The 26,339-nt window shown below is 37.5% G+C and overlaps 1 pseudogene; it reads right to left on the bottom strand.

Annotated features, from left to right (window-relative positions):
• Window positions 1-6,788: 6,788 nt before the first annotated feature.
• The window catches only part of LOC138846183 (cyclin-dependent kinases regulatory subunit 1 pseudogene), a 129,956-nt pseudogene continuing 110,405 nt past the window's right edge, over window positions 6,789-26,339 (bottom strand).

Below are 26,339 nucleotides of genomic sequence, written 5' to 3'. Positions count from 1 at the left end.
TTTATAGTATATCAAAGCATTAGGAAATATATTTGAATGCTTAGAAAGTTATTATTTTCATGTCAGATTATGCCTACACTTCTGGAATTCTATAACTTTGATAGTAGCAGAAATATGTGGAATGTACAATGTCGATCCCCGTCTTCGGGGAGGAACGACACTGAACCCTGCCTAGGCTTCATATCCGAGTCACGGCACCATTATGTCGCTCCCCCTCTTCGTGGAGGAACGACACAGGACCCTGCGCTGTTCTTTTGTCTGCTCGGCCCTCCCCGGGTTTGCTGCTGGTTCTTCCCGGGTTGGCTACCGTCCCTTCCACCTCCGTGGAAGGGCGGTTCCCCCTGCCACCTTCCCCACTTCCGCGGGGGAGCGGCACACCGCCGGCCGGCTCTCTCGGGGGCTGCACAGGTGTTCCTTCAGATGTTCCTCTTAGATGTTCCTGGTGCATGTTGTCTCTCTCCTCCTTTATAGTCCTCTTCCACCAATCCCAACTCTGCTACCCACACGCCGAGTACGCTGCCCTCCTCCAATCAGGAGCAGGTCCTGCTGTTTATTGGTTGAACTGGAGGCAGCTGTGTAGAAGCTGTTTCTCCCTTCTCAGTGCCATATTGTGGGAGAGCAGATGCATAGAATAAGTCTTAATTCCAGTAACTTAGTCTAGTCCGAGTTGCTCCCCACAGTACAATCCCTATTATCCTTTGCATAATATTTTAACTTTAAAAGTGTTTTCACATTTGTTTTATTAGACCTTTTCCTATGTATATGGAATAGCTTTAGCAAGTATTATGAACAGTATTTAATAAACAGTGAAATAGTCAACAGTGAACATTAAGTGGCAGATTTGAAATTGAGACCTATATGTCAAAATGTGATAATTCTTGTAACATAAAGAAGTAATGGCAATAAAGTACAATGGCAAAAGAAAAAGAAAACCAAAAATAAAAATATGATGGTAATAATAGTAATAGAGATTACTAGAGTTTATGCTATGCGTTTTAAATGTCATATTTCATCTCATGCTAATAGCAGCATTGTGAGGGAGTCTTACACCAATTATTAGACGCCAACTGCAGAATGTCACTTAATTTGGCCAAGGTCACAAAGCCAATCATTTTGGATATTTTATATAAGATTTTCAATTCCAGGACACTCAAATGAAAGGCCTCTTAATTTTTTAACAGTAGATTGTGTGATAAGCTATGTGTTTAAATACTGAAATATGTCAGTTTATCTGAGATTTGAGACCCATTAATTTTACATGGGTATTTGAAGCAGCACTGTTGAGTTTTCATACCCTTGAGAGTTGCCCATTTTGACAATCAAGAAGATAAAAGAGAAGAATAAAAATAATATTCTAGAATTTTAGAAGACCAGCATCAAGAACATCTCGATCGCAGTTTTTTCTTTGCCAGTTGATGTTGAAATGAGCTCTATTTTCCTTTCTAGAAGTTACTGATGAAGATTTCTTGATCTGCCAACCACTCACAGGTATTATTTTTGTCCTTTAAAATCAGAAAAAGAACAAAAAGAAAGGAGAAAGTTAATATATCCTGTGATATGGGATATTATTGCTTTGAACATTTTAAGAGAATTTATGTGGAACCAGACTAATTTTAAGGAACTCCCTGTGGGTTCTGTTTGTTGTTTTGAATTGCTTTAATAGTAAACTTGCATTATTTATGTTTATTAATATTTAGAATGCACTCTGCAAGGATGATTTTCATCTGAGTTATAATTAGTCTCAGCTGATGAATGCAATAAAATGATTAGAAACAACTTTGTGAGATCATTACCAGTGTCGTGGGAGAAAATGTTAAAACACTGTTCCAATGTATTCCCTTCAAAGATCTGTCAAAATGAGCTTCAACCCACTTAAAATCCTACATGGATCATATTAAATTCATGTCCTCTCTCACAAAGTTATTGAACTTCGCACTCTGATTCTGTCCTCCAAGAGCCAGCTCACATTTCTTCCATCTATAAATTTTCAATATTTATTTTTTAATTTAAATATATGATCTTTATAAAAAGATTTCAAAAATGTAGTGGTATGGAGAACTGTGTGAACATTATCCATAAGCTTTCCATGTGGAAATAACCATTTTGGACTTCAGCATATTTATTTTAATTTGAATATGTGATGACTGTCATGTAGATGTGGCATAGATATGGCATATGCATTTTAAATAATTGAGTTAATATTTTATTGATAATGCCATATTAGTTATGTTAACTTGACATGATAGTAGAACATTTGTTCTAATAGTTTTTAAAAACACTTTTCACCTACTAACTAATCTGAATATTTGATAGTGAAATTAACCACCCTGCAAACCATTGTATTTTAACTGTTATTTTTGTCAATAAAATGAATAATAACAACCACAATAATAATAGACTTTATATTTGTGTATCTCTTCTACCTAGAAAAACATAATTTTTGAAAAAAGTTTACCATGTGATTATTAGAGTTTTTGTATGTATCTAAAGTCATAGTACAGGAGGTGGGCATTTAGCTTAGTGGTTGAGATCAAGTTAAGATACCCACATCCCATATCAGAGTTTGATACCCAGGTTTGATACCCCTCTGGATTCTGATTCCAGTTTAATACTAGTGTAGGTACTGGGAGGCAGAAATGATGGCTCATGTAATTGGGTTCCTGCCACCCATATGGGAGATGTGGATTGAGTTCCCAGCTTTTGCTCAACACATTCCTAGTCATTAGGATCACTGGGGGAGTGAACCAGAAGGTGGAATCTCCCTCTCTCTCTCTCTCTCTCTCCCTCTCTCTCTCTCTCATTTTCTCTTTCTGTCTCTCACCTCTATCTTTCCTCCTCTGCTTCTTAAATAAATAATAAATAAATAAATATTTTTAAAGTCTAGAGTATTTGTATTTGTTTGCAGGACTAACAGTATTTGAGTACCTGCCTTAAGAGTACTAAATAGTGTCATTAATAGTACTTGCATATTTGGTAAATGTGAATATTTTACATTTTATGTTTAGTCTACTTTAATTATTTGTAAGGAGACTTTCCTTCATATTTCAAATAACCATTCATAATTTTCCAAATAGTTACATTATTTATTATAAATGCTTTTTTGTTTTCTGAGAATAGGTTTCACAGACTTTTGTCTAATATATATTTGTTGCTAATATTCACCAGAGACTGTTTTTTCAGGCTTTCTTGGTAACTTTAACACCAAAAAATGTATATTTTCTTGTTTTACATTCTTCAGGTTTGTTTTACTCTTTCATTAAATCAAAGCATGGTCTACATTAAAAAATGATTTATTTCATTCTTTTTCTGAAAGACAACATGCGTGAGAGAAATAAAGAGAGAGAGAGAGAGAAGCAGAATGATCCTCTTTCTGCTGGTTTACACCTCAAGTGGCTGCAGCAACCAGGGCTGATCCAGGTGGAAATCAAGTGCCAGGAACTCTATCTGGGTCTTCCACATGGGTGCCAGGGACCCAAGTACTTGGGCCATCATCCACTTCTTTCCCATGTGCATTAGCAGACAGTTGGATCAGAAGTTGGGTAGCCAGGACTCAAGCTGATACTCCAATGTCGAATGCTAACATTGCAAATAGAACCTTAACATACTGTACCACCAACCCCCATAATCTGTAATTTTATTTTTCTATTAAAAATTATCTTCTGAGTACACTTTTTATGGTAGTTCATGAATTATTATTTTTAAGTTTTTATGATTTTAATGAGATAGAGAACAACACACACATACATGCACAGAGAGAGAGACAGAAGCAAAGAGAGAGAGAGAGCCCCCATCTACTGATTAACTTTCCAAATGCCCCAACAACCAAGGCTGTGCTGAAGTCAAATCCAAGGCCCGGGAATGCAATTCATGTCTCCCATGTGGATGACATGAATACTTCATGGGATATTCATTGGCTGGAAGCTGGGGTGAGGAACTAGGCCCTGCAATCAAAGTCAGGCATTGCAAGTAAGATGTGGGTGTTTTCACTGGTAAGCAAACTGTGTATTTCTAAACCTTGTGTCTTGAAAAGTTGTATTCTTTCATTTTTTATTTGTTAACAACTCACAACTAGTTATCCAGTAGGGTTTACCTGAGATAATCTGTATATTTAAGCAAAATATTTGAGTGACTAAGTAATAATTATGATTTTTAAAATGGCAAGCATGATTAGTTTATATGGGCTTTTTAATACAAAATTGCCATTTTTCCTAAGCATTTTGTTGCCATTGTATGCCATTACATAAAAACTTTAATTTATTTATGTTATATTATTGACCTCTTTTCATAACTGTATTAATTTTCTTCTTGATATGCCAATTGCAGCAAATTATCCTGAAGTTTTTCATCTTTAGTCAAATATCTTCATGCTTAGATCATAGTAAAGCCATAGGTCTTTTATTGGTAGTTCTGTCTGTACTGATTTCACCCAGCATCACAGTTTCAAATAAAATCAGTGTGCACATAATTTCAATATTTAGATTTTTGGCCTTGTTTTCCCATTGCACTTCTCAAACCAATTTGACATTACTGTTTGGATTATCTATTATCAAGCTCCAATTTAAATGTGCAGAATAAAATTCTTTATTGAATCTAAATTCAATCCTTGATTCCTGTCCTATTTTTTCATCACCCATGAATTCTGCCCCTCAACCCTATACTGTCAACTCTGCCTAAGTAAGCAGGGAGATATCTAAGAAGGAGGAGTTGAGATTGCCGGCTCCTACCTGAGGTCTCACTTTCGCTACAGCCCCACCTGCACCAAAAAAACCCTTGCCCCAACTGCATCCTGCACAGAGGAAAACCAACATGACTTTAAAAACCAAAACTGGTTTTGCAGCTTGGAACTGGTGCCACTTAAAAATAACCGTCATCGTTGCCCTTGACAATCTTTAGCTAATTATGAAGTTATGATAATAAAACTACAATGGCCAGCACTCTCACCCCCATAATCCTGATGCCATGACATTTTGGAGATTTCCAAAAATGGGTGATTTTCTAACCCCACTTTAAACTCCAACCCCTCTATATATTGAATTAGGTCCCACCCCACTCGCAACCCCTTATGCCTTCAGATCATATAAAAGGATAGACCAAAACCTTGCTGAGAGCTGTCTTTCATGAGCATACCCACGCTGTATATTGAGTATGGAGTTGTATTTCGTATGTAAATAAATTTTGCTTATTATTTTGAAATAGTCTTGTTCTTGAATTCCATCTTGCATTGAAGACAAAAGCCTGGACCTAGCTACTCCATGAAATACTGCAAGAATACTTCCCAATTTTGTTCTCAAATATTCCTTGTTCAACCTTTGTAATTGACCTTGAACAAGCATTTGCTTTCAGTAGTTTAGCAAAATTCCTGTATGCTATCCTAGCTCTCCTTTCTTTAGATATGTGGTCCATATTTCACACATTATCCCCACCAAACACCTTCTGGTGACCTCCTAGTATATGAAAGACCCATCCGAATTATTCCCTGTGGCTCATCTTACATGCTCTGGTACAGATGTATCCATCTCCTTTCATTTCTCTTCTCTTTACCTCTGCTTTTATCTTCGCAATATTTCTACTGAGACGATGTTGCCCCTAAATTTTTGGTAAATGACCTCTCATCAATTAAGACTCAGCAAAAATGTTGTTTACCCAGAGAGGTAATGATTATTTTTCCCAACGTCATATCCCTATCTTTCTGCCTCTCACTAATCTGTTTTAGTTTGCTGATTGATAGATATCATCAAAAATAAAACAAAATATATGTTTGCAAATATTCTCAAGCCTTCCTTATTAGAATATAATTTCAAGAGAGACAAAATTTGTTATATTGCACATTATTGTACTACCACTATACAAAATAAGATTAAAAAGTGGATCTCTACATATATTTCATAGAAAATACTACCATATGCTTATTGTGAATGATAGGTTTTAGTAATATATGATGATACTCTGTATTATTCAGGGCTGTTTTATTGAACAGTTACTATTGATAATAGCTTTCTATATTTCACCTTTGGCCAGTATAGTTTTTCCTACCTTCTAATTTCTTATCTTTTGTTTTTTAACATTTCAATATCATTTTGTTTTAGATATATATTTCAATCAGCATGTAATTAGACTTCATTTTATAAGACAATTGGCAAGAGTTTCTGTTCTAGAAGATAAACATAAAACAATTATATTTATTATCATAATTGACAACCTCTATTATATTTTTCTATGTTTTTAATGTTTAAATGCTTTCTTGTTGATTAATTTGTCTCATCTTTGGTTATCTTAGCAATTCAATGTTGTTAGTTTTCTTTAATTTCTATGCATGCATGTTAGTTTACCTATTATTTTACATATAGATTTATGATTATCAAAAATTAAATATATAGTTATATCCTGATTCACCTGTAGGAAAGATGAAGGCTTTAGATGTTTTTCTTACTCTACTGCCTTACATGTTTTTGTTAGTGAAATATGCAATTTTCCTTGTGTATGATTGCTTCAAATTTTCTTTCTATAACCCCTGCTTATTCTTTCATTGAATACTTATCATATTGCCGTTTATCTACTTTTTAATCAATGTTAAAAAATTAGGATAATTTTTTTGATAAAAACTTCCTCTTTAAGCAAGGCTTTAAACATGGAATAGATTTCTTGAATAAAATGGAGAGTTTCCAATACATTGAAACATAAAATCAGAAGTCACCATCCATACAATACTCGGCGGGAAAAAAACTGAACAGCAAGGTCACATGACCCCTGTGATAACCCTGGTCTTACTCTCAGATGCTCTGCGGGCTACAGAACACATCGTGGCTTCTGGGGTCACATTCAGGGGAGGCCGTGGCCTGCAGAGCACTCTCGCTGGCTGGGCTGTGGTGGTGTTGGCTTTACTCACGAAGCAAAGCAGCAGGTACCAGCATATGTGAACAGTGTATTGAACATCCTTGAAATACCAGAGTGAGAAGAAGGAAGGGAGGCAACATAATGTTATTAGAAAGATGTCAGAAAGGAAGAACAGCTGTGTGGAGCTCGAGGCTGGAAGTGGCTCGCCAGCTTCATTTCTTTGGTTTCTTCGGTAGTGGCCGCCGGAACAGCAGGATGTGGGGTTCTGGTTCGTGGATCATATAATGGACCCATCCCTGACTCTGCTGAACGCCAAGGTTCCTCCATTCAGATTCAGACATCAAATGGGTTTTAGGGACCAGTTTGGCTATGTCCTTGGGCACCATAACATGCCGGTACTCGAACTCCTCGTCGTCGTACTTGTCCGAATAGTAAATCTGTGCGACATGATCGCTCTGCCTGCGGGCCATCAGCCCCGCGCTGCCAACCTCCGAACAACTCCAGGATAATGTTTTTAAAATTTATTTATTTATTTATTTGAGAAGCAGAGTTACAGATAGACAGGGAGAGACAAGGAGGTCTTCCACCCGCTGGTTTACTCCCTAAATGGACAAAACAGCTGGAGCTGTGCCGATCTGAAGCCAGAGCCAGGAGATATTTTCAGATCTCCCACGTGGTTGCAGGGGTCCAAGCACCTGGGCTATCTTCCGCTGCTTTCCCAGGCCATAGACAGAGAGCTGGATCAGAAGAGGAGAGGCCTGGACACAAACCAGCGCCAGCACTGGATGCTGGTGCCACAGGTGGAGGCTTAGCCTACTAAGCCAAAGTTGAGCCCCTAGGATAAATTGTAATTCTTTATGGTCTCTCTTTTTTAAAAATATTATTTGTTTGTTTGTTTGTTTATTTTGAAAGTCATGTTAGAGAAACAAACAGAGGGAGAAACACACAGGAGAGATCTTCCATCCTCTGGTTCACTCCTCAGATGGCTACAAGAGCCAGCACTGGGCCAAGCTGGAGCCGGGACCCAGGCATTTCACTCAGGTCTCCTACACAGGTGGCAGGTGCCAGAGTACTTGGGCCATTTTCTGCTGCTTTTCTGGGCCATTAGCAGGGAGCTGGATTAGAAGGGGAGTAGCAAGGACACAAGTCAGCTCCTGTATGGGATCTCAGTGTTTCAGGCATCCGCTTTAGTCACTATGCCACAATCCTGGTGCCAACAAATTCTCTTACACTACATTTTCCTTTCAGGGGAATGAAATTCTGAAACAAACTTAAACTAATTTGATATTAATTACAAAAGCATTGTATGTGTAATGTAAAAAAAATTGGGGTATTTGGCCTACTGATTAAAACATCAGTTACCATTCCTGTATCCCATGTCAGAATGTCTGGGTTTGCACCCTGAGTCTGCTCCTGATACTGAATCCCTATTAATACAATGTGAAGTAACAGATGGTGACTCAAGTACTTGGGTCCCTGCCATCACATGGGATAGCTGGGTTGAGTTCCTGGTTCTTGGGTTTGGCTTAGTCCAGTCCTCCCTATTGTGAGTATGTGAGTTTTGAACCTGCAAGTAGGATCTCTCCCTGAAATAAAACATAAAATACAAAACTAAAAGTGTAAGCCTACAATTATATGATGTGGAGGTATAAGCTAAAAACCATTATTTTTTCTCAGCGTGTTAATTTTTTTTAGAATTGTTGTGGATTTGCTTTTGTAATTATGCTTTTACCCATTGCAAATTAATTTTTTATTAAGGGCAAGGCAATATGTGGGGTTCACTTTTTCCAGGGCTACAGTTGCAGTTGTTTAAGACTGTCCTTTGTCCATGGATCTTGACACATTTACCAAAATCACTTGTCCATATATGTATTTGTATGTCCCTGAACTCTGATATTGTTAGAAATGTGCACTTTTGAAGTTAGAATTCAAGTATTTCTTTAATTCTGGAAAATAATGGAAAATTTGAAGTCAATCAAACCTGAGTATCAGAAGGGAATCGTTTCAAAACCCTTGGAAACCAAAATCCACAGATATGCATGTCCCTTATATAAATGCTTTGATAGGGGACAAGGACAAGAAAAAGAAATCTACAAGTAGTAGTAAAAATAAGAATTTTTGAATATTTTTAATCTGCAGTTAGGCAATTTATTGGTGCAGAACTTGCACATATGTAGTGATTATTGTGTTTCAGTTCAGTACTTATTTTCTGTTGTTGCCTATACTTCTTTATTTTGCCATGCCAGACTACTTTCCACTTCTTAATCTCTCAATCTCTATTTTCTGAGTAAGCTTGTATATTCTGTGTTCCTTTATTTCTCTATGCTTGATTATGCTTGAATATATCTGCATGTTCACTCTCCAAATGGCTGCAGCAGCCAGGACTGGCCAGGATGAAACCAGGAGCCTGGACCTTGGATAATTTTCCACTGCTTTCCAAGGTGCACAAGCAGAGAGTTGGGTTGAAAGTGGAGCAGCCAGAGCAAGAACTGGAACTCCAATATAGGATGTTGACAGTGTGTTCATAACTTGCTGAGCCACAATAACAACCCCAGAAATATCATTTTTGAAAATCCAGATGAGAAAATAGTTTCATAGGAGCTAAGAAATATCATTAGTTAATTACTTAAAGCATCTGAGTGGAGCACAGAAATCATAAATGTTACAATGAAGAGGCTTAGAAAGAACAGTTTTACTTTTCCTCCAAGCTCATGCGATGCAGTGCAGGGAGATTCTCTCCATGTGGGAAAAGGAGAATGAAGTGAGCACCTGACTTTGCTGCAAACCTCAGCACCAGGTCTGACCTCTTGGTCATATCTACCAAGCTGTCTACTAAAGATCCAAGTGCAGTATGATCCCCATAAACCAGGGTTTAGACCTTCCCAGTCAAACACATGTACTAACTCCTGCTGGCCTAAGGACCAGGCTGCACTCATGGTCACCCAGATAGAAGACTGCCATGCCTGAAGACTCCAACAACAAATCTGCTTTTGATCCCACCACCCAACCCATCCAGAATATCTGGACAGATTAAATGATAGAGTTTTCTGCAAAAAAATTAATTAATTAATTAATTAATTAAAGAAGGAAAGAAAGAAAAGAAAGAAAACCAGCCAATACAGATTGCAAGTTGTGCCTACTTCTTCAAATGCCAACACAGAGTCATGAAGTTCCTGAATAATCATGGGAAATGTGACACAAATAACGGCAAAACATAAAGTACTAATAACTGACCCAAAGGAAATGGAGACCTATGAATGGTTGATAAAGAATTCAAAATAATCATCTTAACAATGCTCAGGGAGTTTTAATAAAATGCAGATAGAAAATACATGAAGGAAAACAATCACAAAGAATAACAGAGAACTCTAACACCAATCTTCAAGGAAAAGCAAATATAAACTATCTAGTGATTTAGTACCACCTTACATCAATTAGCATGATCATCACCAAAAAGTCAAAAGAAATGTTGGTGAGGATGTAGAAAAAAGAACGAGTGTACACTGCTGGTGATACGTAAACTGATACATTTAGTATGTAAAAAATGTGGAAGTTTTTCAGAAAATTAAAAATAGAATTACTTTATGATCTAGAAATTCTTCTTCTGGATATATATGTGAAGTTAATGAGATGAGTGTCCTGAAATATCTGCACTCCCATGCTCATTGTAGCACTAGTCATGAAGCCAAGATTGATCAATGTACTAATTGTATATATATATATATATGAGATGTATATTTAGTAGCCATTGTAGTCTTAATGTGACATGGGAAGCAGCACAGAGAAGGGGTAGCTTGTGGATTCATCATGGAATCAGAGATTTGAGTAGAAACTAGAAATGAGATGACAGAAATTGCACAGAATGGAGATAGTGTATTTCTCTTTGTAAAGCTATTCATTTTGTTTGACTTCTGATTGGCATATATAAAAATAATCCAAAAAGAAAAGCACACATGTAGGGCCATGATAAAAACTAAGGAACTGGTTGTAGACTGTACATAGTAGTAAATAGGTCTCCATCTTCTCAGTGCACAGCGTGATCAAGATCAAAACAATAGGAATCTGCTGGATCCAAGACTGGGTCAATGGTCTCATAACCAGTTAATAACTTATTGTTTATCATATCCTGTTTTCTATTAAAAAATAGCATAACTCAATAAAATTCTCCATTATGAGGGCTTGGTTGATATTGTGCTATAAAGGAAAAGCTTGTCTACTTTAGAGAAATAAATGCCTCTGAGTGTAATATACAGCTCTCAAAGAGTGCTGTACTTTGAGGTGTCATAACCTGGGCCCTCACTGCAGCAACAGCCAGTTTGGAAGTAACATGTTCAATTGGAGCATCATTCTATAACGCACACATCATAGGAATGCATACAGCAATGGCCAGCTTGGCAAGGGAATATGTTCTAAGCAGAAAGTTTTAGGCAATTAAGATGTTGTGAAAACATCTTAGAATGTACTTACACAAAACTAACTAGAATGGATCAATCATTACCTGTAACCTCTCAGAGCAATCATGATAAACTTGACATATATGAGGCTTCTTGCTGCACTATAACATGGCCTGTTGTCTTGGAGTACACATCCTTTTTTATGTGGAAAGAGTACACTCTAAGACAATAATTTGTTAAAAAGTGTAGCATAATAAACACATTAACCAGTAGCACAGTTGCTTACCTTCATTATCAAGTATTATGTACTGTACATAATTTTGGGTATTTTATTTTATGGGACTGCCACTGAATAGTGTATGTTCATGCCAGTATCACCACAAAAAGTGCATATTGGCCTTATGTTATGCTGTTATGGCTGCAAAATCACTAGATGATATGAATTTTTCAGTTCTAACATAACCTTATGAGACCACCATCATTTATGAGCTCATCATTGGCCAAAATGTGATTACACAGCATATGACTACATTTACAAAAGATTGAGAAAGTAAATCACCTTGAAAAAATAAACATGATTTTAAGTATTGGGTCTAGAGAATGATAAAAATAAGTTTGTTTTCTGCCTTCAAATATCACATACTTTAAAAATTATTTCAATTCTATACACCTTCAGTGACTATATCAAGACAAACTATCTGAAGCCTCACCACCCCAAGATTAAAGCAATCATTTCTTTCTCCTACAAATATCTCCTACAAATATCATCTATTATCTTCCTCACTAGCTTAGCATTTAGCATTTAGTATATTAGTATAATGTACTACATTATATTAATAGCTGCCCTTGATTGTCCTTTATACACAACTGTTAAGTTTTATCAAGGTAAATAATATTGTTTATTTCAATTGATATGTCTAAAACTCAAAATAGTACATTCATATAGCATGTACTATGTGCTCAATATATAGTGTTTAGATGATTATTCCACTGAAAGAGGCAAATATTCTCACTAATGTTCATGAAAGGGTTCTGTGATTGGCAATGTAGTCAATTACTATTTTACTATACTTAACATTATTTTTTAAAGATTTATTTATTTATTTGAAAGGCAGAGCTACAGAGAGGCAAAGGCAGAGAGAGAGAGAGAGAGAGAGAGAGAGAGAGAGAGAGAGTCTCTCTTCCATCTTCTGGTTCACTCCCCCAAATGGCTGCAATGGCTGGAATTTGGCCGATCCAAAGCCAGGAGCCAAGAGCTTCCTCCAGGTCTCCCACGCAGGTGCAGGGGCCCAAGAACCCAGGCCACCTTCTACAGCTTTTCTAGGCCACAGCAGACAGTCAGAAGTGGAACAGCCAGGCCTCTAGCTGGCACCCATGTGGGATGCCAGCACTACCGACTGGTGGCAGTCCCACCCACTATGTCACAGTGCTGGCCCCAATATACTCAATATTACTTAAATACATATTTGATGACAGAAAGCACTTCCTCTGTCCACCTAGAGAATGTGTGAAATAAAATGTAAGTATAGGCAGGCGCCGCAGCTCAATAGGCTAATCCTCTGCCTTGCGGCGCCGGCACACCGGGTTCTAGTCCCTGTTGGGGCACTGGATTCTGTCCCAGTTGCTCCTCTTCCAGTCCAGCTCTCTGCTGTAGCCAGGGAGTGCAGTGGAGATGGCCCCAGTGCTTGGGCCCTGCACCCGCATGGGAGACCAGGAGAAGTACCTGGCTCCTGGCTTCGGATCAGCGCGGTGCGCCAGCCATAGTGTGCTGGCCGCAGTGGCCATTGGAGGGTGAACCAACGGCAAAGGAAGACCTTTCTCTCTGTCTCTCTCTCTCACTGTCAACTCTGCCTGTCAAAAAAAAAGGTAAGTATATATAGAATAGAGTCTTGATATATACTTTGTCACTTATTTGGGATTGGTTACATTTGTTTGAAAATGGAAAGTCTCAATACACAAAGACATATTTAAAACTAATTTTGAAGTGAGATTTATGTAAATAACATATTGATTTAAAATCCAAAATTTTGTGTGTACCTTTAATTGTTACTCATCTTGAAAGACAAGGATGAAAGTTTTTTCTGACTCAAAATCATGTAAACTATATAAAAGAGATCTCTAATGTATACATTATGCCTTACTTACAGGGCTAGAAGCCTTATTTTTTTAATAAATTTATCTCTAATCAATTACTATTTAGAGCTATCTTTCTGCAAATAGTCGTCTTGACCATTTGGGAGAGTAAAATGTCATCATAAGTAAAACCAGGACATCATTCTCTCCAACTAGCTCAGACTCCTAGAATTCACTAAGATTTTGAAAGAGAAGGATGGCACAAGAGAAGAATTTGCAGAGATAAACCAGTTGCATTTATGGTCTTGACTCTCCTCCAGTTTTAAATGCTAATTGCTGAAATGTTCTTTGGTCAGTGTGTAGGTTTCTGATTCACATACCAAGAAAAACTCATTTATCTGATGACCATGAGCATTTATGAAACATACTTCCTTAAGATTAATTTAGCTAGAAAAAAAGGATACTCAGAGTAGACAATATTTCCTAGAGTTCTTTAAAGTTATGACTGCCATATTATGTTGCTAGTGGGATAAAAGTTAAAATGTTCTACTTGTGTTATGGAAAATGTTAATACAGATTGGGGAAGGCACGTGTGTGTGGTATTGTGGTGCTGTGGGTTAATGCTTCACTTTCGAGCCAGCCTCCCATATTGCAGCACTGGTTCAAGTCCAGGCTCGTTTGCTTCTAATCCCTATCAGTGCACCTGGGAAAGCACCGGGGCCCCTGCAACCCTTTTGGGAGACATAGAAGTTGTTCCTGGTTCCTGGCTTGCCTCCTGCCACTGTGAACGTTTGTGGAGTAACCCAGCAAACAGAATATTCCTCTCTCTCTCTCTCTCTCTCTCTCCCTTTTGAATAAATAAAAAAATTTTTAAATATGGTGTGAGAGGATGGCTCTCCTTTCTTGATTTCATCTTTCTTCCTGATGGTTAGAATACAGTCACCATAGATGAAGCTTATGCCAAGGGTTTTGCTGAGAATGAAAGGGTGGTGATATAGAAGAAGCAGATAGTTCTTCATGAGATAAAGGTATATGTCTTCTTGATTAATATTACTATGATTTTAGGTTTCTGAAATTCATATGAAAATGTGACCCAAATGCTACACTGCCGCCCACTTTGCGCCTGCTTTTACTCTGCTAACTCAGACAAGCCAAAGCCACTTGGCTCTATAAGCATCTGATAAACAAGTTGCCTGAACTGCTTATCTGGGCTTTGCATCAGTTCATGAATTGATCCATGAGAGTATCAACACACAACTCCAAAGCATCCACAGAAAAACCTAATCTTGAAAATGTCAAGAACTGCTGTTGTCATTATTGTAACTTCACAACCCCAGAGTATCTCCCTGGGAAGCAGAGAATAAAGTTTAATGAATTCACTCAAAAATAGAGCTGTTTTTAAAGAATCATATACAAAAATTTAAGATTTTGAGGGAATATGTTTATTAATTATCTTGAGTTTTAGAAAATGCTTATATTTAGGAAAAGTTTCCTTGGTCTGTAAACATATTGTTTTATGTTTTCATATAGCGTATATTAAATAAAGTTAATATTAAATAAAAATGTAATATATCCAAGAAATACAACAGTTAATTTAGAAACACGTGCCCCTTCCAATGAAGTTCATGGTAGGGCTGTACAAAGATTCTGTTAGAAAAATACTCACTAAAAGCGTGCAGTGTCCCTTTTTTCTCCTAATTCTTTCCTCCTTTAGTTGTTTCCTTAGTTTTTACTGCTAATACAAAATGCCTAGCTGAGATATTTACTAAGGAGATACATTTATTTTCTCATCATTATGGAAGATATGGAGTCCAAAATCAAGATGCTAGGAGACTCAATGATCGCTGGAGTTTTAAATAAGTTGAATATACAAGTTGCTGAATTGTGAATGCATATTCCATGGTTAGCTAAGAAACTGAATCCTATAATGGAAAGAGAGTTAAATGTGGAGCTAGAAATCAAACTTCAGTACACAGAGATATCAATAACCAATAATGTTGCCTTCAAACATCCAATTTTTCTAGGCCTTGATGACAATTTCTATAATATGTAAAACAGAATGCCTTCCTAATGAAAATAAAATATGTTAATATGCATGGATATGATTAACTTCTTATATAGCACATGGGTAAATATTAAGAAGTACTACCTGACTTGAATCAGATGCTTTTACTACATCATGGTGTACAAGAGTACTTCAAAACCTTCTGAGCAGGAACTGGAATGCAAAACTGAAGATTTTAGTATCACAGTAGGAGCAGGATAAATCAGAGTTTCAGAAATGACAGTATGGCATGTGTTTCAGACATGAGATGAAAGAAATCATAGGGAGAAGGAACGGTTGGAGTGTGGGATGGAGGGAGGATTTCGTGGGAAATATTATGTTCCTAAATAAGTGTATATGAATTACATGGAATTTGTTTACCTTAAATAAAAATGTTTAAAGAAAGAAATCATAGTCAAAATTATGGCTATGAAGTTTAAAATAATAAATTTGAAAGGCAGTGTTGGAAAGATCAATACCACTTCTGAGTGACTAGATATGGAAAAAAATTAAAAATTGTTCCAAGTTTTTAATCTTAGGTAACTAGTAGCTAACAAATATTATTAACAGAAATTATGAGAAGGATGTTTGTGCTGGTTTGATGAAAAAAATTTAATAAAGCCTGAATTTGAGACAGAGTGAGAACTCCATTAAAAATGTCCAATATGAAGGTGCAAAGATGGAAGTGAAACTTGGAGAATAAATTATAGTGTTTGCTAGGCTAATTCTCCGCCTAGCGGCACCGGCACACCAGGTTCTAGTCCCGGTCGGGGCGCCGGATTCTGTCCCGGTTGCCCCTCTTCCAGGCCAGCTCTCTGCTGTGGCCAGGGAGTGCAGTGGAGGATGGCCCCAGTGCTTGGGCCCTGCACCTGCATGGGAGACCAGGAGAAGTACCTGGCTCCTGCCATCGGATCAGCGCAGTGCACAGGCTGCAGCGTGCTGGCCGCAGTGGCCATTGGAGGGTGAACCAACGGCAAAGGAAGACCTTCCTCTCTGTCTCTCTCTCACACTGTCCACTCTGCCTGTCAAAAAAAAAAAAAAAAAATTATAGTGTTTGTCTCTCACCCTTACAGAAGCAATCCTTAAATCAACGAAATAAATCAATTAGCAAAGATAAAAAAAACAAAACCAAAATATAGACATAGTGGAGCCACTGATCCTCTTCTGTTTTGCGAAGGCTTAGACATCTTGGCATAAGGGCAAATGGCCTTGCTAGATGAGAAACATATGTCAGTTAAAATCCTTTTCTGCTGTTACAGATCAGTCCATTCAAATGTGAGAAATGGATTACCAAGAAAGAAGAAAGAAAAAACAAACTGAACTTTTAATTAAAAAGTCAATATTTTATATTTCTTTTAAAGGATTATTCCTATTCTTTTAGATGAAATATAATTATTTTGTTATAAAATTATCATAAAATATGATACAATATGTGGTATCATTGAAATGTACCAAGTTAAAGATTTAAGCATCTTTCCTTATTTTAAGATACATGAGGGCCTAATGCTTAGGACACTGCAGCGCCTGGCATTGTGTACCTGCTCTTCTCCCAGTTCCAACTGTTTGGTAACGTGGCAGTGATGTCTCAAGTATATGGGTGTCTGACACCCAGGTGGGAGAGCCAGACTGTGTTTCCAGCTCTCAGCTTCCCTCAGCTATTGTAAGCATTTTCGGAGTGAACAAGGGGATGGAAGCATACTCTGTCTCTTTCTGTCTCCCAAATAAGATAATTATTTTAAATATGGGAGGAGGGGTTTAACATTTGTATATTTTTTGTATCATGAATATTATCATCCTACTTTAAATTAAACATTAGACTCATTCAGTATCTAGTCACTAGAAATATACTGAAAAATGGGACTGGTATTGTGGCACAGTGGGTTGAGCTGCTGCTGCTGATGCCTGCATTCCATAGAGGAGTGACAGTTCAAGTCCCAGTTGCTCTACTTACACTCCAACGCCCTGACACTGTGCCTAGGAAAGAAGCAGTGTTTGGACATCTTCCACCCACATGAGAGACTTGGATTTAGTTCCAGGCTCCTGCCACAGCCCCAGCTGTTGCAGTTATTTGGGGAGTGAAAAAGAGATTTCCAAGAAACAGAGTGAAACAGAAGATTCCCCCCACCCCCGTGTGTCACTCTTCCTTTCAAATAAATAAATCTTAAAATAAGAAAACACACTGGAAAATCATATATTTTTATTTGTTTCACCAAGATGATCTTTTGTAAATTTTTTTCGCTTATACTTCAGAATAACCCAATATGACTATCCAGTATTTTCAAGACCAAAAAAACCCCATTTTTTAAAAAAAATAACTTTCCAAATGACAAAACAACAACTTTGGAGCTCACAATCTAATCTCATAATACATCGCTATAGTTAGGAGAAAGGATTATGGCTTCAAAAGTGCATTTTTAACTTTTAGATGGAAAAAAAGAACTTTTCTTCAAAAATAGAGTAACACATACTGACTGGACACTTGCTTACATAAAGTGTCTTAATTTCAGGGCCATGTTCTGAAAAATAAATCATTATGGAATCTTGTCACTGTGTGAACGTCATAAAGTCTACTCACACAAACTAAAATGTCTATAATATCACAAGGTGATATAATCTATGGGACAGACATCATATATGTGGCCCATAATTGACTGAATCAGTGTTATGTAGCTCATGCATGTGTCTGCCAGGACCTGGCTTCATCTCTTGGATATATTAATCAAAAAGCCTGTAAGTTCAAAATTAGCAACATCATGATAACAAAAGGGAGAAGATTCCTTTATGAGTAGGGAGCTGATACTTTGACAGAGTGTTTGACAGAGGCTGTTTTATAAGTGGCAATGTTCATAAGAACAGTTTCCTTTAGCTATGTTTTTGCAAGACCTTTGATAAATCTACACTTAGTAGAACTTGGTTAGACAAGTTACTACTGACAATAAGTATTTTAAACATACTTGAGCTCTATGGAAAAGGAACATTTTATAGTATTACTTATTTCATATCATAATCCCAAAATAGAAACAAAGAGATACTGATATTTGTGGCTAAATATAAAAGTTGGATTACAACTCTAGTTAAATCCTAACACCTTAATTTCAATATTTCCCTTTCTTTGGTTTTGTTAAATAGGCTTTAGCACTGAATTCCCATAATGCCATTAATATACAAGTATAAACAAAAGACAGCCTGAGTTTTCATGGATTTTTAATGGTTTTTGTTGTCAGGTGTCTGGCCAGATTCATGTCTCCAACGCAAGAAAAGAATTTAAGGAATAGATGCAGGAAAAGGTCAGCAGAGAGACAAGATCTGCTTCCACACAAAGTGCAAGTGTACAACTGGGAAGGAAAGCAGACATACTTAAGAGAGAGCTGCACTCCAAGAGGTTCCTGTGCTTCGCTTTGCAAGGCACAGCACTGAAGGCACAGGGGGCCAGCACTGTGGAACAGCAGGTAAAGCCACCGCCTGTGATGCTGGCATCCCATATGGGCACTGGTCATGAACTCATTGCTCCACTTCTGATCCAGCTCCATGCTAATGGCCTGGGAAAAGCAGCAAGTAATGGCCCAAGTGCTTGTGCCACTACCGCCTACGTGGGAGATCTATATGAAGCTCCTGGCTCCAGGATCAGCCTGACTCAACCCTGGCTTTTGTGAACACTTGGGCAGTGAACAAGAAGATTAAAAATCTCTCTCTCTCTCCCTCTCTCTCTCTCTCTCTTCCTCTCAATCTCTCCCCATAACTCTTTCAAATAAATAAATCTTTTTTTTTTTTTTTTTTTTTTTTAAAGAGAAAGATAAAGAGGCACAGGAGGCAGTGTCTGGAATGGGGCTTAACTGAATATTCAAATAGGGTAGATTCAGGTAGGGGCTTGAGTATCACCCGTTTCCTTGCCATTTATGGGAAATGTTGGAAAGTCTTTGGCATCAGGTACATGACGGGAGTAAATGTGTTGTCCATGAGAATTTTATTACAGTGATCTTATGATGAGCTAAAACTCATTGCAGAGATGCAGCCGGCAGCCATGTTGGTCATTCTGAGCCCGCATTAGTTGTAAGCGGAAACAGCCTGGCAGCTGGGAGTTTTGGCTGAGCAGATGGCAGGGGCAGGAGGATGGGGAGTTGTTGGGCAAAGGTGGGGGTGCCAGGAAGAAATGGTGAGCTCAGCTCCTCTCTGTGAGCTACTCTGCTTACATCAGTTGTAAGCAATGATCCATGAAAATGTAAACACCAAATATAACATCATCTAAAAATGCGGAAACCAGTATTTACCTTAGCAATTAAGTCACCTCAATTTCACGTCAGAGTGCCTGCATTCAATACTTGAATTCAGCTTCAGACTCCAGCTTCCTGCAAATGCAGACTCCAGGAGGCAGTGATAATGGCACAAGCAATTGGGTTTGTTTCTGCCACCCACCGGGGAGAACTATATTCTGTTCCCAGTCCTGGACCTGGCCCATCCCAGCTCTGGTCATTGAGGACATTTGAGGAGTGAATTAGAATATGGAAATTTCTTTTCTCGCTCCTCCTCCCTCTCTTCTTTCTATGTGCTTGTGTTTCTGCTTTTTCTCTGCCTCTCAAATAAAAATGAATAAATAACTAAGTGACACTATAAAACCACTTATATTTTAATTGTATGTTATTAGTAGTTATTACTGATTACAAATAAAGCTTCTATGAATGTTCTGTAGAATTCAGGTTTGTTTGCATGCAAGCGTAAGTTTACATGTACTCTAGAGTAAATTTTCAGGGGATGAGAATGAGAATTATGTGGTAAATACATGTTTATCTTTATTAAAAAAAGACAAACTCCCAAGCTCTTTTTTTCTTTTCCCCAGAGTGACTATATAGTTAAGACATTTCCATTCTTCAGGAAAACATTTTTTTTTTAATCCAGAGTGAGGTTTTAATTTTATTATTTACTATTTGTTGAGGCTATGTTCATTGTTCTGAACTGTGGGCTTCTCTAGGACCCAAGTCAGTACATATGTAAAATGGTCACCATGGCACTCTCCACCAGCCATCCCTAGCTAGTTCATCTTCTTGTCACGTTTCATAATGTTCTGACAGCCACTTTATTGCCGTCTTCAGAATTTCAGCTGAAATTAGAGGAAGCGGTCTGGAGGATGTGTGCACTCCATGCTGACTAGACTCAAAATCATCAGCAAAGTCCCTGTATGTTTAATTCTCATGCACATCAAAATAATTCTTTTGAATTTTAGAAAGCCAATCCAATCACTCTAACAGAAAACTGGAAGCAGCTACTTACTTCAGTTTCTGAGAAGGAAACCTGTTTCGCACAACCTCATGGCTCCTAACCTCTCGCATTACAGGGGGATTCTACACTGGCAGTGCCCATCCCTATATGAGTCCATCAAGGGCAGAATAGGATTGATTTTAAGAACGAAAACAAACTTCCACATGGCTGTCTTTTTGCAGCTCTGTGGAAATTCACAATTTAAAATTCCAGTTAGTGGAACTGAGAAAGTGCCAGCCTCCCCACCCACATGCTCACAAGCCATTCTGCTCGCACGTTCTTGTTTGGAGAACCACACTTTCAGCCCCTGCTTTGAAGGAACTCACAGGACATCTGTCAAATAACCCCACAGAAGATTTACATCAGGGTGTTGAAAATATTCTTTTTAAAAAATCTGTTCCAAAGCTACAACATTTAAAATTAGCATTAGTAACATAATACATTGCCATTAATATCTATTAGTAGAGTTTAATTTGTCAAGTTTTCACATTGGCTCCTAATGACTATATATTATTTAGAAGCTAGTAATTCATGCATAATGGATGCACATTACACTGATCTCTTTTATAACTGTAATTTGTCCACAGTGTTTTTATAATAAGATAATTATTTGATATAATTACATAGACATATATTACATAAATACTGCTATTTATTATACTTATTACTTGAGGAATGAAACAATTTCATTCAGGGTTTATAATAGACAAGTATATTATTTAAATAAGGAATTTGTCTAAATAAAGTATGTGTTCTCAAAATAAAATACAGACATTGAAATTACCTCATGTATCTGTGTTTTTAGGTTTGTCTTAATATTATAAGTGTTATAAATCATCATTGAAGTATCAAAACACAGGAAAGGTGAGGGATGGCTTGGCTTTCCAAGATATGAAACAAACATTTTCAGGGCTAACAAGAAAGCACAGCATTAGTCAAGGATATGGCAATTGTTTATGTTATATTATTTTCCTAGCATAGTTTCTTATAGAACATTGTTGCTTAGAGAACTAAAAGGAGGTACTAAACAGCCCATGAAACTCTGTTCTACACAGATCAATTTACTAATATGTAGTTAGGTAATAACAATGAAGTTTGTCCAGGAATAAAATCAATAGGTTCTTTGCTTGCTTGCTTGTTTGAAGCCATAATGAAGCCAATTCGCATTTGAAAGGTTATGCTCTATGGAATACCATGTTTTCATCCTCATTTGTCATACTATGTCATATTTCTTTCCAGGTGGTTCTGCTCAGTAGAAGGAGCCCTCTCAGATATAGCAAAGCAAAAGTGAAGAGATTCAGTCCAGTGTACAAGGAATCCGTCCAACTGTTTCCCGACTGAATTAAATGGATACTTGGTAAGAAAGTCTCTGGACCTGATTTTGGAAAGTTCTCTTTTTCTAGAAGGATAACTATTAATAGTGTGGGAGTGCAAGCAGAGACTTTAGAAGCTCATCCATTGCCTTGATATCTTTCTTTACAGATAAAGGAATGACTGTGTACATAAACACACACACACACATACACATTTACACAATACTATAGATAAATCTCCTATCACGAAACAGCAACAATTATAGAAAATTGCTAATTTTAATTAACACAAAATTAACAACCTTCCTTCCTCTGAACAGAAAAAATAGGTGAAGATCTACAGTAGTTAGAGCCTAACCATTTGAGCTGAGTCAATTATAGAACAATTTATCTTGTGGTTAAGTTTATATATGAAATGATTATGATGTGATAATGATGAACCTACTTGCTATTAATTTTAGAATCTCTGACATCATTATACCAGAAGGTGGTGTGCCTTTTCTGATCTTTATAAGTTAAGCATGATCTTGTTTTGACTAATGGAACATAACTAGAAGAGGCAAGTTTTACTTGTAGCAGAATCATTTAAGTATTTGTGTTGGATTTTTCTTTTCTTCCCCTACCTCAATAATCTGAAAAGCATTTATTGATAGAGATGGACAATACTAAAAGAACACACAGGTAACACCTTACTTAGAGGGTCTTCTAAGCCTACAGAAAATTCTGTGGGAAGCAGAAATAAGCTATTAATTTTTAATTTTTAAAAATCCTATTCATTTGTTTATTTTATTTATCTGAAAGATGAAGGAGACAGAGATGTCCCACCTACTGGTTCACACCACAAATGCCCACAGTGGTTGGGCCTGAGCTATGCCAAAGCCAGATATCAAGAACTCACTTTGGGTCTTCCACATAGCGGGGTGGGGGCTCAACTACTTGAGCCCTCACCTGCTGCGTTGCAGAGCACACATAATACCCAAAATACTCATCCTATGTTTATTATTTTCAAGCTACTAATATTTTTGGTGTTGGTCAGTGCCACGGTTCACTAGGCTAATCCTCTGCCTGCGGCGCCGGCACCCCAGGTTCTAGTCCCGGTTGGGGCGCCAGATTCTGTCCCGGTTGCTCCTCTTCCAGTCCAGCTCTCTGCTGTGGCTGGGAGTGCAGTGGAGGATGGACCAGGTCCTTGGGCCCTGCACCCACATGGGAGACCAGGAGGAAGCACCTGGCTCCTGGCTTCAGATGGCCACAGTGCACCGGCCGCAACACTCCGGCTGTAGCGGCCATTGAGGGGGTGAACCAACGGAAAAAGAAAGACCTTTCTCACTATCTCTCTCTCATTGTCAAACTCTATCAAAAATAAAATAAAATAAAATAAAAAAAAATTGGGGGGGGGGCCGGTGCTGTGGCACAGCGAGTTAGCATCCTGGCTTGAAGCGCTGGCATCCCATATGGGTGCCAGTTCGAGACCCAGCTGCTCCACTTCGGATCTGGCTCTCTGCTATTGCCTGGAAAAGCAGTGGAATATGGCCCCTGCACCCACATGGGAGATCCATAGGAGACTTTTGGCTCCTGGCTCCTAGCTCCTGGCTCCTGGCTTCGGATGTGTGCAGCTCCACATGTTGCGGCCAATGGGGAGTGAACCAGCAGATGGAAGAGCTCTCTCTCTCTGCCTCTCTCTGTGTGTAACTGTGTAACTCTGACTTGCAAATAAATAAATAAATCTTTAAAAAAATATTTTTGGAGTTTTTTGTTACTGTAGCATAACCTATATTATCCTAAGCATGTTGACAATTTAGAAATACAATTAGAAGATTAACATTTATTGAGTGAGTTTACTACTGTGTTAGAGATTTTTCAAAAGATTAGTCAATTACTTTTTTTAATAATCCATATAGATTTGGTATTATCCCTATTTTATAAAAGGAACTTCAAAATAACAGTGTCATATTTGTCATTCATACTTGCTCGCTGTTACACATTCTTCCACTGATGTGTTTCAACAGCGTAGTTGATGCATTCCATATATTGTAATAAAGTACAGTTTTCTGTTGAGGACCTTCTTTGCTCCTTATGATAATCTATTTAACTGCTATAAATTTGCCAAAGAGTGAGTTACCCTAAGAGAAACATATAAGGGAAGTCTATGTCTCCACTCTCATAATTATTGATTTTTGTTTGGGTTGTCTTCAAAAAGTGTAAGTCATACATATATCCAAGTAAATTATACTTCTTGGACATGTCCAGTAATCTCATATATTAGGTTCATGTTTACAGATAGAGTAATATGGTAATATTATTGCTTAGGTTTTGGGCTCAAAACTTGTTCCTATAGAGTGGACATTGTGGCACAGCAGGTTAAGCTGCCACTAGGGACACCCGCATCCTATATCAGAGAGCCAATTAAAGTCCTGGCTACTCTGCTTCCAATACAGCTTTCTGCTAATGTGCCTAGGAAGGCAGAGGGTGATGACCCAAGTACTTGGGTCCCAGCCACCCACATGGGAAACCCAGGTAGAGGCCAGGTTCCTGCTTTTGTCCTTTCCTAGTCCTGGATATTTGTGACATTTGAGAAGTGAACAAGTGGACCAAAGATCTCTGACTCCCTGATTCCTTATGCCACTGCTTTAAAACAGATGAATAAATAAATAAATCTTTACAAAAAAATAACAGTGATTCCTAAGCCAAATGGATACCAAATTTATGATTTCAGATAAGCATTCCATATTCTCTATGGAATCAACACACTAATAACTGTGACACATAAAATACTAGTAATTATCACACACAAAAAAAACGTAAGGCAGAAGCCCAGGGTCTCAATATGGATATTGCTGAAATGAGAAAGAATAACATTACAGCTTGTGACATATAAGATGTGAAGAAATGAAGTATTATTAGTGTTTTCAATGATGTGCTGCCTCTGATTGTAGCAGATAGTTTCATGTGGATGGAATTTGGAATTCCAGCAAACATACAAAAATAGATGGCATTTGTTAGAAATGCAGGATGCAAAATCATTGCTGGAAAAACAGCAATAACAGGTTATTGCAGTAAAAAAAAAACAAAGAATATATTAAAAATAAAGCTAAGAGATTTGTAATTTGAATTCTGAAAATATTTTCAAGGTAACTGTAATTACAATTATTCCCACTGAATAAACAATGCTATATTACCTATGAGGAATTGTGTTTGTTATCTATTGCTATGTAAACCAGAAGTTAGTGGAGAATAATAAACATTTTATTATTTCATTTTTATTTTGGGTCAGCATTTCTGAAGTTTAGTTGGATAGTTTTATTTCACTATTTCTTATAAGATTACATTCACAACATTGGCTGTTGCTACAGTGATTTGAAGACTTACCTGGGACTGGAAGATATCCTTCTAAATGTTTCCTTCATGTAGTGGTTCTGTAGAGGCCACAGTTTCTTGCCATCTGGGCCTCCAAATTGGGCTGCTTGAGTATCCTTGCAACAGGGCGTCTGATACCCCCTTGAGTGAGTGATTAAGAGAGATCAAAGAAGAAGCCTCTTTGTTTTCTTATGACCTAACCTCAGAAGTTATACACTGTTATTTATTCAATGTCCTCATCAGGGCCATTCTTCTAGAGAGAGGAATCTATTGACATGTGGATACCAGGAGGGAGTATCACTGTGACCATCTTGCAATAATATATACATATATATTATATATAATATATGCATGTTAATATATATATATATATATATATTCTTCTTATGTAGGGTTTCTCACCAAAAATTTAATTGGAATCATTATAAACAATTTGTAGTGTGATATATCTTAGTCAAAAATTTTTTAAATCAGACTTGATTTTCATGTTATTTTCAACATACAGATTGTGTGAAAGGAAGGAACCTACCATATCTATCAGGTCCCAAATTAAACATGGGAGATTACCATAAGACTCATCTAGGGGAAATTTATGAAGACACTGTTTGAAAGAGAGCAGGGAAAACCACTGCTGTTTCTCTATGCCACCTTGTTCTGAGAATGGACTCATTGAATAGCCCAAATAATGCATATGGACAAATATTAACCCTTACTATCTTTCTTTAATCTAAACTATTAGAAAATAATCTGGAAATTGTCACTTTATAGATGATTTTCTATCACTCCTAGTTTTAGTTACATTATCAAAACATAGCTGTTTCCTACTGCATTATCTGGCCTCTCACTTTTATTGGTCCCAAGTTCAATCCAATGAAGTGCTGAAAGTGAAATCCTGAGCTAGCTCATCTGCTGAACAATGAGCTCAAAACAAGCCTAGGGCAGCAAACGGGATTTTAATTGCTTACTGCTATTTCTCCAGTGCCTCGCTCTCTAGGTGATTTTGTGACAAGAGGCATCACTGAATTGAGAATTGTGGGACAAAACACCTGAGTGCAAATGGTACCTACCTGTGCC

The sequence above is a fragment of the Oryctolagus cuniculus genome, chromosome 1, assembly GCF_051225735.1.
Source record: "Oryctolagus cuniculus isolate XC-2025 breed Fujian yellow rabbit chromosome 1, ASM5122573v1, whole genome shotgun sequence".
NCBI classification, from domain to species: Eukaryota; Metazoa; Chordata; class Mammalia; order Lagomorpha; family Leporidae; genus Oryctolagus; species Oryctolagus cuniculus.
Note: the sequence above shows the minus strand (reverse complement) of the source record. Positions and strands in the feature narration are given on the sequence as shown.